We start from the raw sequence: 18,777 nt of genomic DNA, 5'->3' as shown, positions 1-18,777 counted from the left end.
TTCTGTGCAATGAAGTGCTCATGGAGCACTTAAGTTCCAAATTCCTTTCTATGCACTTGGTAGACATTGAAATAAACAAGAAATGTTTCCTGCCCTTGGGAAATATGCCATTCCTGGAAGTAACCAAAACCTTGGCAAATGATTCAATATGGCATTTTAAATGCCAGAGGTGAGCTCAGGTTGCCATGGGAGCACAAAGGAGGAAGAATATCTCGATTAGCTGGGAGGAATTCTCCCAGAGCTGTCTCACATGATAGGTAAGAGCCGATAGGCTCTTTAAAAAAAGAAAAAATAGGAAGGGCTTGCCAAAGAAGGAATAGTGTAAGATACAGATTCTGCTCTATCACTTGGCCAAGCATATTATGAAAGCAAACAGATATAAGCCAGTTTCGGTGAACGGATGCTTCTCATCAGGCCACACATAACTCAAAGAAACAGGATGCTTTGGCATGGTGGTCAGAGCACCCAGGATAGAGGAGGGTGCCACACCGAACATTCCTCAGGCCCTATGTCCTTTCTCTGGCTCCTCATATTCTCCCCATTTTCTCTTCTCTCTGCAGCTGCCTCAGTTTCCCCACTGTTACCTCAGCTTCCTGGAGACACACTGACCCCCTAACTCCTTGAAACAACTTGTGAAGAAATCTCTTAAAAATTCTCTTAATTCAAATGGGATAACCATTTCCAAGGAATTAATGATAAAAACAAACCTTAAACTTTAAAAACAATGACAGAATTTAGGATTATAAAACCAATTTACCAGGCTATCTATTACTGCATCACAAACTACCCCAAAACTTACATTACCTCAAATGAATTAAAATAACCACTCCATCCACTTACAATTTTATGAGTCAGTAATTCAGAATGAGTTTGGCTGGGTGACTGGTCTCTGATCCACATGGTATTAGCTGCTGGCTGGGACTGAAGGGCCCACCTTCAAGATGGCCTCTTTACTGTATATGGGAAACTCCAGGATTCCTTGACATTCCCTCCATCTCTCCCTCTCCCTCCCTCCCTCATTCTCTCCATGATGTCGTATTCTCTGGGACTCATTCATGTGGCCTTGGATTCTTTCAAAGTGATTGTTTCAGGGTAGTCTCCCTGCCTGGCAGCTGGCTTCCAAGAGAGCAACAACTTAGAAGATGCCAGTCCTCCTTCAAACAGCTGACACTTGAATGATATCATTTTGCCATTTGCTATTGGTCAAAGCAGTCACAAACCATCCCATATTCAATAGATCTCTACTCTCAATGGAGGCAGTATCAAAGAATTTATGTCCATCCTTAATCTGCCACAGTAGCTCAATAGAAATTTGGCCAAAATTTAGCTTCATTAAACTGTGAAGCATTTGGAGCAGCCACCCCCTGGATTCTTATTTCTCATCATGATGAAGAAAACAGAAAACAAAGCTTACATCCTAAATTCCTCCTCTAAGTAGATGCCATGCTTGCAACACTCTTAGTGTGAGCCCTGCAGAAAAAACAAGAAGATGGGCTGTCAATTGCAAAAGAATTTACCCACAGTATCTATACCTGTTTGTCCCATTTGGACCTCCTGCGGCAGATGGAATATCGAGATTAGACCACTGTGAGAGCCACACAATTTCCCCACCACCCCCCCCCCACATGTCTATAAATAATTGTTAGAACTTTGCCATGGTGCTAACCTTCTCAGTGAGCCAGAATATGTAATATCACATTGAAATTCTACTCTCTGGCACGTTAAGAGTTACTAGCAGAAAAATCCAAGAACTAATTTTCAGTATGTCTTTATAAGGAATTCACCATTAGAACCATTCTGAACATTGTGTATAACGTGGTTAGATAGAAACGGTATTTAAGCCTTAAAAAAAATGCTTAAGTATGTTGCCATCATAAGTAATTGATAGAGGTGAGACTAGAGCCCCGGCCATCTCACCGACCATCTGACTCCAAAGCCCATCTTCCTACTACCTGTACTTAGTGTCCTAATGCAATTTAAAAAAAGAAAAAGAAAATAAAAAAAGCTCAATAGGAGGACAGAGATGGCAAATGCCATCCTTGCTTAGAAAGGATAGAAGTTGTCTCCAAATCTTTTTAGTTCCCAAAAGTCGCCATGACAGGTGAGTAGACATGGTGCTTCTTGGGAGCTGCTAATGAATACAGGCCCAGGAGGTGACAGGGAGGATTAAAGAGGAAGCAAGCTATGATATCAATGGTTGTCTCCTGTGTCTGGCTATAGCTCAGGGGCGTTTAGGAAGGCGCTAGGCAAATTTTCAGAGTAGGAAGCTTGTCTTCTAGAATTCAAGCTTTCTTTGCCTTTACTCACTCTGGAGCACTGGAGCTTATCTGCTCCCTCACTCCAGCCACTGTTCCCACAGCTTCTTGAAGGTCTAACTGCCCAGCAACCTTCTGCTCCTCCCTCTTCCACCAAGAGGGCACTGTCACTTCCCCGCCTCAGTACAAAGTAGTCCTAGGAATGACTCCAATATCTGCCATTTGCACTCAGGTTTAGGGTTTACCAGTGTGGCTTCCTCTTCAGGAAGTACTTGCATTTCCACACTTCTTTCTTCACTGGCACCCTCTAAACCAAGTCAATGTAGGCAGCAGCCATTTGGCCATAAATCAATCCCAAAAGATGCTTTATTTAATCAAAACAGATTTTAATCTAAAGATCTAAAGAGAGGAGAAAAAGAGATTCAATAAATAATTCATTATTACTTAGTAAACAATTTCTGAGACTAAGTAAAATTTTACAATGTCCTTACGAGGCAATGGCAGTTAATTGTGAGAATTCTTCCACACACTATGAATCACTTTCCTACGCAGGGATGATATTTTTAAAAATTCAATAATGTTTTATGCTATTCAATTTATAAAAGTTGTATCAAAGGTGAAACAGAATGATGATAGGACTAGGACCAAGTCATCAGATCCAAATTCCATGATCTTTCAATTATTTTCCTTGCAAATTTCCCTACTGTTTTAGCTCTGGGTTGTCTCTATGGTAACAAGAGGAACTTTTTCCAATTCTCTCTATACCGAGAACGTTCACATATAAGCTTTCATATGCTTAAAGGTAACGGTGATCCGTTAAAGGAGTCTACATTGTTTCAACCAGTTAAATTGCAATAAAGAGAACCCCCAAATTTTAGAGAGTATAACCCAATGAAAATTTATTTTTCATACACCTCCAAGTCCCAAGTGGGTCAACAGACAAAACTCTTTCTCATAATCCTTTGGAGATATGGGCTGAGAGAGCACCACCTTGCACGTATGGTCAAGCAGGCTCTAAGCCAATCAGAAGATGCTGACTTGCACAATGGCTCTTAAAAGCTCCCACCTGGAGGGGACAGAGGTTTCTTCTACTCACACTGTATTGGCCAAAGCAAGCTGTGTATATTCTGCCTAAGTTCACAGGGGATGGGGAACTACCAGCTTACCACATGTGTGGAAGGAGAAGACATTTGCAAACAATCAAAATTACTACCACACACTCAAAAAAGAAATGAACATGACTGAAGGTTATCCTAACCACTAGGTAATTTAATAACTCACTTATAATCCATTTAAAACTCATTTGTAGTCTATGGGTAGACACCAACAAGAATAAGAGAAAGCCTAGGAGTGAGCATGGTTCATGAAATCAGGAATAAAAAACACTTTTCAAATAATCCCCCCAAATTAGTCACAAGGATAAGATGATTCAACACACATAAGTATTCTGTATATCACAGATTCCTGGTTCCTAGATTTAAAAAGTACCATAATGAAAAACAACAATCAAGAATATCCAAAGCTTCTAGAATATCTCAAAACAAAAGTTATTATAACTAATCAATTGTATGAGGGAGGTAGATGGAGAAAATTATGATGAAAATTTGGTTGCAACGTTATTATATGGCAGCTTATTTATCCTAGGAAATTGAAACTTACATTATTTGACTTTCTATAATTTATATGGAAATTTCTCACATATCATTGCCTCAAATCCACATAGCAATCCAGCAAAGCAGTTCATCCTTATCTCCATTTCAGAGCGGAAGAGACTGAGGTTCTGTAAGTATATGGTTTGCCCAAGGTCCCTCATATAAAAAGAGTGACAGAGCCCATTTTGAGCCCATTTTGAGCCTGTCCCATTAACCCAAGAAAGGATTGAAATGTGGCAATAATATCATAGGTTTTAATTCTTTTTTTTTTAAGTTTATTTATTTATTTTGAGAGAAACAGAGAGAGTGTGAGCAGGGGAAGGGCAGAGAGAGACAGGGAGAGGGAGAATCCCAGGCAGGCTCTGTGCTGTCAGCACAGAGCCCGACATGAGGCTTGAACTCATAAAACTGTGAGATCATGACCTGAGCCAAAATCAAGAGTCAGATGTTCAACTGACTGAGCCTCCAAGGCAACCCCACAGATATTAAATTCTTAAAGCTCGAATTATTTAGTCTTCCATTTCTTAAGCTGTGTCCCATATAAGAGCAGGTGTTCTTGGAAATAAAGAGAAAATGGAAAGAGATTTGGGACCCTCTGAGTTAAGCAAAAGAAAACATAATTTCTTACAAGACTTTGTAGAATCCTTAATGTGGTATTAAGCATTGTTGGTTTCAATGAGTGAAAGTGTGGTTGACAGAATAACAATCCCCCAAAATGCCCATATTTTAATCCCAAACATGTGAATATGTTACATGGCAACAGGGACTTTGCAGATGTGATTAAGGGTCCTGAGATGGGGGACTGTCCTGGATTATCCTAATGGGCCTGGCTGTAATCACAAGGGTCCTTACAAAAAAGAGACAGGAATATAAGGGTCAGAAGAAATGTGATGATATGATGATAGACATAGAGGGCAGAGATAAGATGGCCCAAGACACAATCCAAGGGATGTGTTTAAAAGCTGAAAAAGACAAGGGTATGAATCCTGCTCTAGAGCCTCTAGGTGGAAACACAACTTGCCAACACCTTGATTTTAGCCCAGTTATACCCATCTTGAACTTCTGACCCCCAGAACTGTAAGAAAATAAATCTTTGTTGTTTGAAGCCATTAAATTTGTGACAATTTTTTTATAGTACCATAGGAAACAAACACAGGAGGATATAACAAGACTTTGCTTTTAAACTTATTTGTAATTGAACCTTTTATCCCCTATAATGCCTACCTCAAGAAATACAGTTTGGAGAACAATAGTATAATCCAATCCCCTACGATTTTCCTGAGGTATGGGTTACTGATGTTGAGAATAACATGCTTGATCAGGGTCAAAAAATAATAGTAAATAGAAGAGAGCAGTATTTGACATTTAAAGCTTAGTGAGAATAACTCACTCAATCACCCCTTGATATTAGTTGCAAAGGTTTTGTCTCCTAAACATTACATGCACCTGGCTCTCTTGGTTACCTGGAGAGAAAAGGCAGACGTTCTTTCCCTGTCTCCTCTCTCTTCAACACAGACACTTTTCTTATATGCTGCAGGCAAAAATAATTTGAAGCAGGTGACAGCAGAGCTCTTCTTTTTAATGCCCTTTGCCTCAGGCACAAGACTGGATCTTTCCAGACACTAGAAATGTTATGAGCGGACATTCACCCATTCTCCCCCTGGCAAAGCCAAAACATACTTTTCAATTGGATCTCAGAAATGCTGATGAATATCAGAGGCCTGACAGGCTGCAGTTTTTACTTGTGTTTTACTTGGAGTGGCTTGCACAGGAGAGGAGAAAAGAGGGAGGGCAGGTCTCTCCAACCTGCAACCCTGCCTTGGCCTGCTAGAGATGAGAGGCGAGGGTGATGAAAATCCATCCTACTAATGCAATAGGCTTAATGCTGGTTGGTTTGAAACGAGCAGAACCACAAAATTGCAAACCTTCTCAGAGTATAGCATTTCAGGATCATAAAGAAGTATAAATCATCACTAAAATAGTAGAAAACTGGGCCCCCAGCCTTCAAAGGTTTCTACAAATCATTTTTACCTCTTACCCAAGAGAAACACTCATGATGCATTAGATTTGGAGAAAGGAGGAAAAATTCCTGGAGAGCACAACTGTGGTTATGTCACTATCACTGAAGGGGCCAGCATGATTGAACTGTTTTGCCAGGACAGTAGCTTAAATCCCCCAAAGGCAATTGCAATACTCCAGTAAGTAGAAAATGAAGGTCTGCTCAATAATCTAGAATGATTGTTAATGTGAGTTCCAAAGACATTAAATATGCTTTATTCCAACATGTTAGAGGGCCATTGTTTATTTCATTTTCACAGCCTGCCCTCCTTCAATCTCATCAACATTTGTTCATTGGGATTGTGGCCAATATGCTATGGGCTGGAACACAAGCCACAATGAAACAAGCAAGCTGCTGGCGGACTGTTAGATTTTTCTTGATCTAGTTGGAGGGCCCAAGTGATGTACAGATGTCTTCCAAATGAGCTCTACTTCTTTATACAGAAGGCAGGCTGTGGCCATAGGCTATTATTTGATATTTTCAGCTGTCAAGTCACTTTTGATGGCTGAAAACATTTACCTTGCCACCAGGAAGATGATGGGCTGGTCCTTAAGAAATACCCAGTAGAAACACTACTCATCACCATCCTTTATGCAGTGACTCATTCAGCAAATACCTGATAGTCTTCCATAAGCAACGATACAGAACTGACTAATTCTTTATCCTTGAGGAGCTGACAGTGTTTTGCAGGGTAAATATGCATGTAAATATGTGGAATACAGATTAGGTCACAAAGAGCAGAGACACCCATTCTGTCTATGTGTCAGCAGAGGTGTCACATTTGCAAGAGGCACTTGAACTCAGTCTTGAGAAAATAAGTCAGATTTCAAAAGTCGTGGCTTTTCAGAGCTTGCAGAGGCATGGAGTGCAACAACCCTCCGGGAAGTGCAAGTGGTTCGGAATGGCTAAATTGCGGGGTGAGGTGCGTAGTCGTCAGAAGGAAAGTTGAAGAGACAGGAAGAAGCCATATTAGGGAGGGCCTTGGATGACAAGAAGGACCTTCAGCTTGATGCCACATCAAAGAGGATTAACAAGTTTACTCAACACCACTTGGGATAACAGCCTGCACTGAAATTGAAATAACCTGTGTTCTCTTTGTTTATCCATCTTCTTCACTTCTCCTATCAATCAGGTCCAGGTATTTCAAACGAAAGGAGTTATTTTTCAAACAAAGAGAATTTAGTACAGGGCATTGTTTACATAGTGATGGGAAAGTTAAAAAGCCAAATCTGGGGCAGTGAGGCAACCTAGAAATTAGCAACAGCAGCAGATTACTATGCGATGTTACAGGAACCTGAAAGCCAACGATGTCTGGCTGGAACTGAGACCACTAGTAGTGTAGTAGCAGCTTCCCCTCGTAGGTCTACAAGATAGAGGGGCGCCTGGGTGGCTCGGTCGGTTGAGCGACCGACTTCGGCTCAGGTCATGATCTCGCGGTTTGTGAGTGCGAGCCCCGAGTTGGACTCTGTGCTGCCAGCTCAGGGCCTGGAGCCTGCTTCAGGTTGTGTCTCCCTCTCTCTCTGCCCATCCCCCACTCATGCTCTGTCTCTCTCTGTCTCATAAATAAATAAACATTAAAAAAAATTAAAAAGATAGAGTGATGGACTCCCCGGCAGGACCAGGAACCAGAGAGAAGATGCACCTGCTTCAAGATGCCACTAGATAGAGGGAAGAAAGAAGAAATATGCTGGCTTCTTCCTTTTCCTCTGGTTTTCCCCTGAGACTGTCCCTTGGGCAACCATACCTAGAAGATGGTACACAAGGAAATATGGGAAATGTCTTTACTGTGCACAGAGCAGTGCAGGGAAAGTAAGGTAGATGAATATCTGTGACCTACACAGTCCACCCCTATTTTGCTTCTTAGCATTCACTGCACCTCTCTGCCCATATTTAGCTCTCACATCATAACAGCTTCCCTCTCCTGTTTCACAGAATATTATCCACAGAATAACTGTCCAGCAAAAAATAAACATGTTCTCACCCACTTCCCAAAAGAGGAGATGTAAAGGCCCATCAATCACCATGTCCATATAGAAGTAAAGTATCCTCCCCTTCATGCCATCACTAGCCCAGTGACCTATGAACTAATTTTCTAAAAGTAATTCCTACTGACATCTTTTAAACAAAACAGTAGAGAAAATGAAACAAAAGAAACCACAGGATAATGTATACATAGTGAATATGCATAGAATATAACTGATCACGAGGCCACGGTTGATATTTTTACAGCAGCTTTACTGAGGCATAATTGATATACAATAAGGTGCATATATTTATTTAAAGTATGCAATTCGATATATTTTGACATATGAATATACCAATGGAATCATCACCGCCAAAAGTTTCCTCACGTCCCTTTGAAATTCCTCTCTTCTGTTTCTCCCTATTCCCCACCCCCACTCCCAAGTCCCAAGTAACCACTGATCTTTCTGTCACAATGAATTTTATATAAATGTTAGGACTCATGAGTATTTTGTATGGATTCCTTCACCTAGCAAAGTTATTTTGATACTCATCCATGCTGTTGTGTGCAGCAATATCTTTCATTGTTGAGTAGTAATATATTTTATATGCATATATACCTATACACATATAGATAGATAAAAACATATTATCTATTCGTCTGTTGATGGACATTTGCATTATGTGCTGTTTGGAGCTATCACAAATAAAAGTTGCCATGAAAATTCATATTCATGTCCTCATATGGGCATATATTTCCTTTTATCTTGAGTAAATATTGAGGAGTGGAATGGCTGGATCGTGTATCAGCAATAAACTGTTTAAGAAAACTGCCAAAGTCTTTTCCAAAGTTGTTCTATCATTCCTCGTTGATATTCTTCGAACACAATGTTACCTTAGCCCTAAGTCATCACTTTGGTGAGGATTCTTTAACTGGTGGGGTGTTGCAAACATTCCTGAAATGTCTGCATATACAGCTTTCTGCTATTCTTGGGTTACTACTGTTTTCCGTTGACATTTATTATCAGACATGAAATTACTAAGAGACACTTCAGTGAATCCACTAATGTGCAGGATCTAAGAACCAGGTTCTGAGTTTCTACCTATCCCCACTGTGTAGAAGCAACCCTAATTACCCTTGGCAATCAGAATTAATCACCCAGCCAGAACCAATCACCTTCCTCTGATTACTGGCTCAATGGCATGAGGATGCAAAAAGAGCTCCAGTCCAATGGAACAGGGGTTGTGTTCCCTGGTGGAAATAATACTCCTTTGGAATAATACTCCTTGGAAATTCCAGCCGTGAGAGAAAAAGTGTCATGCGCTGGTCATTGGTTCAAAGTAAATGCTGTATCCTGTAGGAGAACAACTTAAACTCACAGAATGCTGTCTCCTAGCTAGTGCCGATGCTGAATCTTCAGTTAATGTCCACCATTTTATCTTCAGTTAATGTCCACCATTTTATCAGGCTATCTGCTTCTCTTTTCTTTTTAAGTTTATTTATTTATCTTGAGAGAGAGAAAGAGAGGGCCTGAGCGAGGGAGGGACATAGAGAGAGACAGAGAGGGAGAGAGAGAGAGAGAATCCCAAGCAGGCCCCACTCTGTCAGTGCAGAGCCAGACACAGGGCTTGAACTCATGAACTATGAGATCATGACCTGAGCCGAGTTCAAGAGTCAGAGGCTTAAACTACTGAGTGAGCCACCCAGATACCCCAGGCTATCTGTTTCTGAAAGCAAAGATATAAAAAGAAAACTAATTAATTTTTTGGGCACTTCTTTTGATGTAAAATAATTTCTTCAGTCAAAAGCAATGTTGTATGGGATACTATCATGATAAGTAAAGTACTAAGTCCATGATCGTAGTGCATATAAAATACTTAAACATGTAAAACAACCATGAGCCAATTGGGCTGTATCCTAGAAGGTACAGATTGCTGCCCCTAACCTATGATGGAAAAGCAATGAAATATAATCAAACTGTTACCAGATCGATAGCTTGACCCCTGGTAGTGTAATAGTATCAAGTGAGGGGCTCAGGATTGGCCTTTGCTGTTGATACGTTAGGTACTTAGGAACTAGGCAGCCATATCAACTTTAATGAGGGGAAGCTCATGTTTTTGCATCCATGCAAAGCTTCCTTTCCCACCACTAGAGGCCAGTTTGTAAAGCAAGCATCCGAGCAGTTCACAGAAGAGACTGACATCAACAGAAAACAGCAACTTATCCACTTGGAATATTACAAGATACCTCTCCATGGATATCCTTTGAGGAGTGCTCACAGGAACATAAATATGCACATATTATTACAGGGAGTCTTTCTACATATCTTCTAAACCTCATTGTTGATCATCATATAATCGTGTTTGTTCTGAGTTCCTGAACAACATAGCCAAAGCGTTAGCCATTGCTAAAAAGATAACGTAGATCCATACCTCAGGACATATCTACTTACAAGTAAAACAGATAACCAGATGTATTATCTGAAGTTCATCCCACTTATGTGATTTTCTTTGACGACTCTTTTTAAGGGCTACCTCAGTGGTTCTAGAATGCAGCAACAATGATTTTTGTCTGGTTACAGCATATTTTACAGACTCACCTATAAGCCAGCTTTGAATTTTTTTGTCTTCTGTCAACTGGTAATAGATCTGGAAGCAATAAGATATGCTTCTGGTGAGTCTTAAGGAAAATATGCATCTCTTTTCAAGGCAACTTTTTCAGGTGAATAAATTATAAGCTCTTTTAGTCCAGGAAGACTACCTTCATTAGACATAATTGTATCTGTTGGTAATGAAACTTTGCAGACATGTTTGTTCATGGTTCTCAAATTCAACTGCATCTGCTCAAATATCCCCCCCTACACTCTCAGAGATCTATCATTTAGAATTCATGCCTTAATGATAACATAATAAATTGGTGGGTCTGTGTTTTCAACTTGCATGGTAACTCTGCAAATTGTACATAGTTCTGATCTGTAACCTTGATATAAATAAACTTCTGATATAAATAAACTCTAAGAATGCTATAGCAGCTCTCTGATTCTCTGGCTGTGTCCCTTCAGCTAAGAGTTTAAAGCTCAAAGCTTATCATTTTCTTTTTGTAAGCAGTCCAGCACAGTCAAAAACAGCCATCTCATTTTTGTAGTTAGATACAAGAGCTACTTGTTTTCCCTAAGCCTAGCTTTCAATTGGCACATCACTGCAAACAAACCAGGTTATAATTTAAGTAATTGCAATGCCACTTGATGAGATAGATTAATTATAGTATCTCATTTTCCACCTGAAAGTTTTGCACTGTGTTCAAGCTAAAAGAAGCAAGCAATCTAAGCTCAGAATTTGTTCTTGAGAATTTGTTTCCTGGGACTAATCCTGATATTAAAAAATTGTATCAGCCAAAGTCTAACCAGGAAAATATAAATAAATTAAAGTATTTCCAATAAAATAAATTTAATATAGGAAAATGGTTGAATATGTGTTGACAGAGTTTAGAAATTAGTAGGAGATCATGAAGCAACCCACAGATTAGAACAGCAGGAAAGACCTCTATACACAGGAATAGAGAAAGCAAGAGTGGTTTTTCTGAAAAAGTTCTGCTGCAAACTAGAGGGGGTACAATTCAAAGTGGGTTGTTTGTTTGTTTTTGAGAGAAAGAGAGAGAGAGCAAGCAGGGGAGGGGCAGCAGGAGAGGGAGAGAGAGAAAATCCCAACCAGGCACCGTGTCCAGCGTGGAATCTGACATGGGGCTCCATCTCCCAACCATGAGATCATGACCTGAACTGAAATCAAGAGTTGGATGCTTAACCAACTGAGCCATCCAGATGGCCCTCAAAATTTTAAATAGTAGGGACATCTCCATTATAATGAAGGAGGACCAGGTAGATGCAAATGTATGTTTGATATTGAGAAGATATTTTGTTGTGATTGAAAGTTAATAGAGATGATCCTTGATATGTAGGAATTCAACAGGGAATGGGAGAAGAGTGTATAAGCATGTACAAAAGCCCTGTGGCTGGAGGAATATGACATGTATATGAAACGGAGAGAAGGGCAATGTGCCTGGAGCCAACTAAAGAAGATGGAAATATGGTACACACTGACACTAGAGAATGCAAAATACTACAGGGCATGTGAAATAGTGTATTTTTTTTAATCCATAGAGCAGTGAGTAGGCCATCAAAGGCTTTGAACCTGGAAAGTAACAGATTCAGATTTGCTATGAAAAGATGACTCTAGCTATGTCACAGAAAACGCACTGGAGGGGAGGTAGTTACCATGGTATCTTAGACTACATTGAAGTTGATAGAGATGTATATACTTGAGTGAGTTTTAGAAAAAATAAAAAAAACAGGACTCAGTGCTGAATGGGACTGGTGGAGTAAATCAGAGGGATTTGTCAAAGATGATTCCTACCTCCTGGCTTCCATATGTGAGTAGAGATTAGATCATTTGCTGATAGCATTACTGATGGTATTTGCTTGAGAAAGACCAAGATAATTGTGAGTATATTCTTGGACATATTTGGTTTAGGTGATTTTGAGATACTTAAGAGAAAGGGCCAAATAGGCAGATGGATATTCAGGTGTGAAACAAAGGAACAGTCTGGGCTAGGAAAATGATATTTGGGATTCATCAACTTAAAGATGGTAATTTAAGGTATGAGCAAGAAATGGTACAGAGGGAAGAGGGCCAAGAATGGAACTGTAACTCCCTTAGCCAACAATTAGGCACACAGGTTAAGCCTAAAACAGAAATAGGAAAAGAATTAATAAATAAGTAGGAGAAATGCAAAGAAAGTGTTGTGCCACAGAGTTCAAGGAAAGAGTGTTTTGGGAAGGAGGATGTGTCCAAATCTGCTGAGCGGTAAGGAAGAAGCAAAGTGCAAGTGTCCATTCAATTTAGTGAAATGGACATTATTGATGACATAAATGAGAGCAATTTTGGTGCAGTCAGGAGATCAAATGCCAAATGGAGGTGAACTGAGAAGCAATTTGAAGAAAGTGGCTATAGAGGGGAAGAGAAGAGAACGCCATATTTGAAGAGAGAAGGAGATTCTTTTTGTTATTCTTAAAAGAATCAGAGATAAGCATGTTTAAAAGTTGATGGAAAGTACCCAGTTCAGAGGGAAAGACTTAGTACATGAGGATGGGAAGTTCTGGAGCAAGCCCAAAGGGGTTAAAGTGTTAGGCAACAGGGACACTCCCTTTGTAATGAGAAGGAAGAAGGACAGGAAATGCAAACAGTTTGTCTGCGATTAGGAAGATGCTTTGTTGTTTCTGAGGAGATAACAAAATTGTCTTGTTAAAGGCTTTTAATTTCTTTGCCAAGTCAAGGTCCTCTTCCTGGAGAGGGGGAAGAACAGCTCAGAGGATGAGAAAAGGGTTGGAAAATGAAGGGAAGAAGAAGGCAGAATGGCAGGACATTCCCATGTCAAGTTTTCAAAGACTGTAACAGTTTGCTTCTTACTTGATATACCTTGATTTCAATTAGGAAGTGTTTCCTTGAACTAATGTCAGGTTCCTTTGGAAAGAATATTTTGTGTCTCATTGAGGCTTGTCTCCTCTTATTCATTCTCTCTCCCTCCCTTCCTCCCTCCACCCCAGAAGCGCGCGCGCCACACACACACACACACACACACGGCATCATCACCCATCATACCATCACACCATTCAATCCTCTGAAAATTTAATGCTATGTGAATATTGCCCTTAAAAATCAATCAACTGCCACAACATTTTTAAAATTTTTTTAACGTTTAGTTATTTTTGAGAGAGAGAGAGAGAGAGAGACAGAGTATCGGTGGGGGAGGGGCAGAGAGAGAGAGGGACACACAGAATCTGAAGCAGGCTCCAGGCTCTGAGCTGTTAGCACAGAGCCCGGTGCGGGGCTTGAACCCATGGACTAGACCGTGAGATCATGACCTGAGCTGAAGTTGGACCCTCATCTGACTGTGCCACCCAGGCATCCCTCAACTGCCACAAATTTTACAGCTAAAATAATAGTGGAATTTAGTGCCCCACTAACAAGGAACCTAAAAAAAAAAAACAAAAAAACAAAAAAACAAAACAACAACAACAGAATATTGCCTGACATCTGACATTTGCTAGATCTGTACAAAGACCTCACTGGAGTGTTGTTGTCTCTGTTTATCACAACTGAGCTTGTAACACAGGCACTGCCTTAACCCAAAGCCTGCACAACCTTACAAAACCCCTATTAAAACTCCAAAGGAAAAAAAGGCAGCCACAAGTTCTTTTACTTTTCCATACACTTCATGGGAGTGTCCAAGAAACTATATGAGAGCTGTTTAACTCCAGTGTGTTACAGAGCAATAGAGACTGTATGAAAAAAAATGCATGACAGGTAAAATAAACTGCTTGAAAAACTAACGTCTCTATAAGCGAACCCCAGGTTCACACTGATTTGTAGCTTCCAATTAAGGAAGTTGCAGACTGAATCATACCAAGATTTTCCTTGTCTTTGGCACTAATATTTGCTCCAAAGAAGTGGCTTCCTTTCTAGAGAACATTACTGGCCACAGAATATTCACCATCACAGTAAAACATGAAGGTGATTTTGTTAGATTTCACTCTTATCATTCAACTGAAGAGAAATCTTCCAAATATAAAAGGAAGGAGAGTGTTCCCTCCTATTTCATCAACTGTTATAAAATTCATGAAGCCCTGTCTGGCTTGGGTCTTCTATCTACTGACAAATGTAATTAAAATTAGACTTGAGAAAAAATAGGAATGGAAATGTCCAAGTATAAGGATGTTGCCACTGAAAATTGGTTTCTAAAAACAGCATCGATTAGAAAGGAAGTACAGAGAAGTGAGAAATCTGCTGCCAATAGTGCATCTCCAATTATATAAAATATGGCAATCAAAGGCTCATGAGGTTAGGGAGACTGTTATTAAATAATGCAATTAAAAGCTAATAAATTTAGGCTTCCGCCTATACACAGAAAGGGCATTTGGTATATTAGCTTTCTATTGCTGCTGTTACCAGAGGCTTGTAAAACAACACAGTTTTATGATTCTACAGTTCTGTAGTTTAAAAGTCTGACATGGGTGTCACTGCGCTAAAATCATGGTGTCAGCAGTGCTGTGTTTCTGCTGGAGGCTCTGAGGGAACAATTTGTTTCCCTGCCTTTCACCTTCGAGAGGCAGCCCACACTCCTTGGCTTGTGGCCCCGCCATCCATCTTCAAAGCTAGCAGCCCAAAATCTGACTCTGGTTCCCTATCATGTCTCTTTTACCGACCTCACTCCTGCCACTTTTAAGGACCCTATGATTACAGCAGATCCACCTGTAGCATCCAGGGTTATTTCCCATCTCAAGGTTCTCAGATAATCACATATGCAATATCTCCTTTGTCACATACGATAACATATTTACAGGTTCTGAGGATTAGAATGCTGACATGTTGGAGGGGGGCATCATTCTGCCTTCCACACTTGGGAGAGAAGAAGGGCATGTATATAAAAGATATATATTACTGCCAGGTCTCTGTTTTCTAAGCCTACCGTGCTCAAGTAGGAGATAAAAGAAATGTTAAGTATTTTTTTCCCCGTAACTGTGCAGTACATCAGATAATCAGACCACTCATCTTCAGTGACAAGAATGCTAAGAACAGGATTCCTTTGGCAGAATGAAACTAACTCAGAAGATAGGGATTGATGATCGAAAAGCTACCGGGGATGCCCACAGGATGTCATACATCTCCTTTCCAGGAAATTACAGCAGTGGAGAGAGAAGACAGAGGCCATAAAATGGTCATAAAAATGTATTTTAATTAAATTATTCCACAATAAAACTAAAAGGAATCTAAAAACAACAGCTGATTATTATCCTCATCATGCTTCTCGAATGGCCTGTGCAAGACATTATTTTGAGAGGACAGCTAAGATGGTTACAGACCATTCTACCCTGGCCTCTCTCCCCTCTCCTTCTCCAAGTCTCTCTCTCTCTCTCTCTCTCTCTCTCTCCCTCTCAGCCCTCTCGCTCTGCTAGCTTTCATTTCATCCTGCAAGAATTACGACCTGAGTGGAGATCAGGTGCACCTATTCATTACCTTTGAAAGCACAGGACATCAGTGGACTTCACATCGCTGTGTTTTTAAATTGGCATCAGGCAAACCATTGCTTTAGCTGCATTTATTTTACCTTCAAAAACAGTGTCAGATGCCAAGAGATACCACTGCCAGAAAGCTGGGTTTCCGAGAAACAATAACTTTCACATTTTTGTCATCATAATCTAGGGCCGAAGGAAATAACTTCCATAGTTTTGTCATCATAATCTAGATCTAAATTTGCTTTTTAAAAAATCTATAGAACTAAGCCATCCACATTTTTCAAATTAAAAAACTGGGCATGTGTTCTAACAAAGGATGTTTCATTACTTATAAATTTAAATGAAAAGTGTTACAAAGTCATAAAAAATAAATTGCACTTAGCTACATATTGAATAAATTTACTTTATTGTAAAAAAATGAAATTATAAGAAATCAAGGCTTCCCTGGGAAGCCCAGCATGCATGGTCACCATTATTTCTACCGGGCAGTTCAGAATGCTATTTGGTTGTAAAGCCCACAATTTATTTTGGGCAGCGTCTGCCACTGCTTCAAAAGCTTCAGAAAAAAAAAAAAAAAAAAAAAAAAAAAAAAAAAAAGTCTTTTTATTCCATGTGAAATCATGTGAACTGAGTATTTGGCCTGCTTAATTATCCCAAGAGTCTGGTTCACTAGTTCAGTGTCTGGCACACTAAATGCTCAATAAATGTAGATTGAATAAATGAACAAATGCACGAACAATTTAAGATTAGCCATACGGAAAGCAGGCCAAGTTTCCTTTCTGCCAAGACAGAGTAAAAAGCTCACAAGATCTGTTTGGAGGAACAACTTCTCAGGACACTTAGTCCTATAAGGCTAGAAACATTTATAATGAATAACTGATCACTAATTTAAAGGATTTCATCAAGGTGTATCAACTTGTGATAGAACCATGAAAAGTTTTTTTGTCTTTGTTTTGTTTTTTTTTTTTTAAGAAAAGTTCTTTGTCAAGCCTCCATTCCCACTGGATTTCACGCTCCCAGGTGGTATCTCAGTCCAATTTCCTAAATTTTCCGACTGATTTTGGTGCTCTGTTTAAAAACCTTAATGTCAATGTCAACTCACAGCTCACTTCCTCTACAGTTCAAGACAGGACAGACAGGTATGTACGTGGCTTGGAACAAGGGGAGGTGACAGGGAGTGGAGACGGTGTTCTCTCTCGTACCATTTTTCACCTCCTTTGCTATGATTGCTCTTCTGGGACTGGAGCAAGGATGAAGGAGAGGAAGGAAGACGTTCTGCAAAGCGACCATTCAGAGTAAACTGGCCTCTCTCTCTTGCCAAGGGGCCACTGTCTGGCCCTCATTTCCTTCTCTCTACCACAGGCTGACTTCCTCACGGGAGGCATTTTTGGACTCGCAGGTGGGACTTCGGGGGGTTTCTCCCTGCTTAACTCCCTGATGTTGGGATCTGACTGGGGCGGGGCTTCTTCCTCCTGGCCTCAGGCCTGGCGCAGGTGATCCACCCACATCCTCTTACTGCTGGGCTTCCTTTGCCCAATGGGTGGCACCTGGAATGGGGCAGCAATTTTGAAAGAAGCTTAATATTCAGTCACCTACTCACCTTCAGTGAGGTTCCACTCACATATCCTGGTCACACCAAACACAGACCTGCAGGCTTCACCATGGGATTTTCTCCTTCTGCACTGTCGTATCCCTCTGGTCCCTTAACATGCTCAAGCCTAGAGAACAGATGATTTATCAACTCAGTGGCTCAGCAATTTTTTAAATATGTATTTATTTAGTGGGGGGGGAGGGGCAGAGAGAAGGGGGAGAGAGAATCCCAAGAAGGCTCTATACTGTCAGCACAGAGCCAGATGTGGGGCTCGATTCCATGAAATGTGATATCATGACATGAGCCAAGATCAAGAGTCAGGTGCTCAACCAATAGAGCCACCCACATGCCCCAGCTCAGCAATTGCTTAAAAAAATTTTTTTTTAATGTTTATTTATTTTTGAGACAGAGAGACAGAGACAAAGCACCAGCAGGGGAGGGGCAGACAGAGAAGGAGCCAGAGAACTTGAGGCAGGTTCCAGGCTTTGAGCTGTCAGCACAGAGCCTAAGGTAGGGCTCGAACCCATGGACCATAAGATCTGAGACAGATCTCATAAGCATCTGAGACAAGTCAGACGCTTAACCAACTGAGCCACCCAGGCGCCCCTCAGCAATTTCTCTTACAATTCTTTTTTAAAGCTTATTTATTTTGAGAGAGAGACAGAAAGAGACAGAAAGAGACACAGAGAATTCCAAGCAGGCTCGACACTGTCAGCAAAATTGAAATCATCCCCTGAGTGAAATCAAGAATATGATGCTTAACTGACTGAGCCACCCAGGTGCCCCCAGCTCAGCGATTTCTTTGTTTCTTTTTTTTTTTTTTTATGTTTATTTATTTTGAGAGAGAGAGTGCAAGTGGGAAAGGGGTTGAGACAGAGAGAGAGGGAGAGAGAGAGAAAGAAAGAATCCTAAGCAGGCTCCAGGCTGTGAGCACAGAACCCAACTCAGGCTCAATCTCACAAACCTTGAGATCATGACCCGAACTGAAATCCAGAGTAGGATCTTAACCAACTGTGACTCAGCAACGTCTAACAGATTATCCTTAGTCCTTGACTTACTTATGCGGTCAGGGAAGGCAACTTGGGCATGCCCAACCTGTGGAAAGATAGGAGAACAAAGCACATAATCCTTTCTTCTTTTTACTTTTATTTTTTAAAATATTTAGTGTGTATTTATTTGAGAGAGAGAG

At 40.5% G+C, this 18,777-nt stretch overlaps 1 long non-coding RNA gene across 14 annotated transcripts in view; it reads right to left on the bottom strand.

Moving 5' to 3' along the window:
- LOC131492027 (uncharacterized) overlaps positions 1 to 18,777 on the bottom strand; it is a 509,746-nt gene that overhangs the window by 168,069 nt on the left and 322,900 nt on the right. For 10 of the 14 annotated variants that reach the window (XR_009251796.1, XR_009251786.1, XR_009251789.1 and 7 more), the window contains 3 exons: positions 17,598 to 17,715; positions 10,529 to 10,577; positions 1,415 to 1,470 (listed from right to left, as the gene is read on the bottom strand). This is a non-coding gene — a long non-coding RNA (uncharacterized LOC131492027). Of the gene's footprint in view, positions 1 to 1,414; positions 1,471 to 10,528; positions 10,578 to 17,597; positions 17,716 to 18,646; positions 18,684 to 18,777 lie in introns of all 14 variants that reach the window. The other 4 variants (XR_009251787.1, XR_009251793.1, XR_009251795.1 and 1 more) reach the window with 3 other exon arrangements.

Source organism: Neofelis nebulosa, chromosome 12, assembly GCF_028018385.1.
Source record: "Neofelis nebulosa isolate mNeoNeb1 chromosome 12, mNeoNeb1.pri, whole genome shotgun sequence".
Classification (NCBI taxonomy): domain Eukaryota; kingdom Metazoa; phylum Chordata; class Mammalia; order Carnivora; family Felidae; genus Neofelis; species Neofelis nebulosa.
Note: the sequence above shows the minus strand (reverse complement) of the source record. Positions and strands in the feature narration are given on the sequence as shown.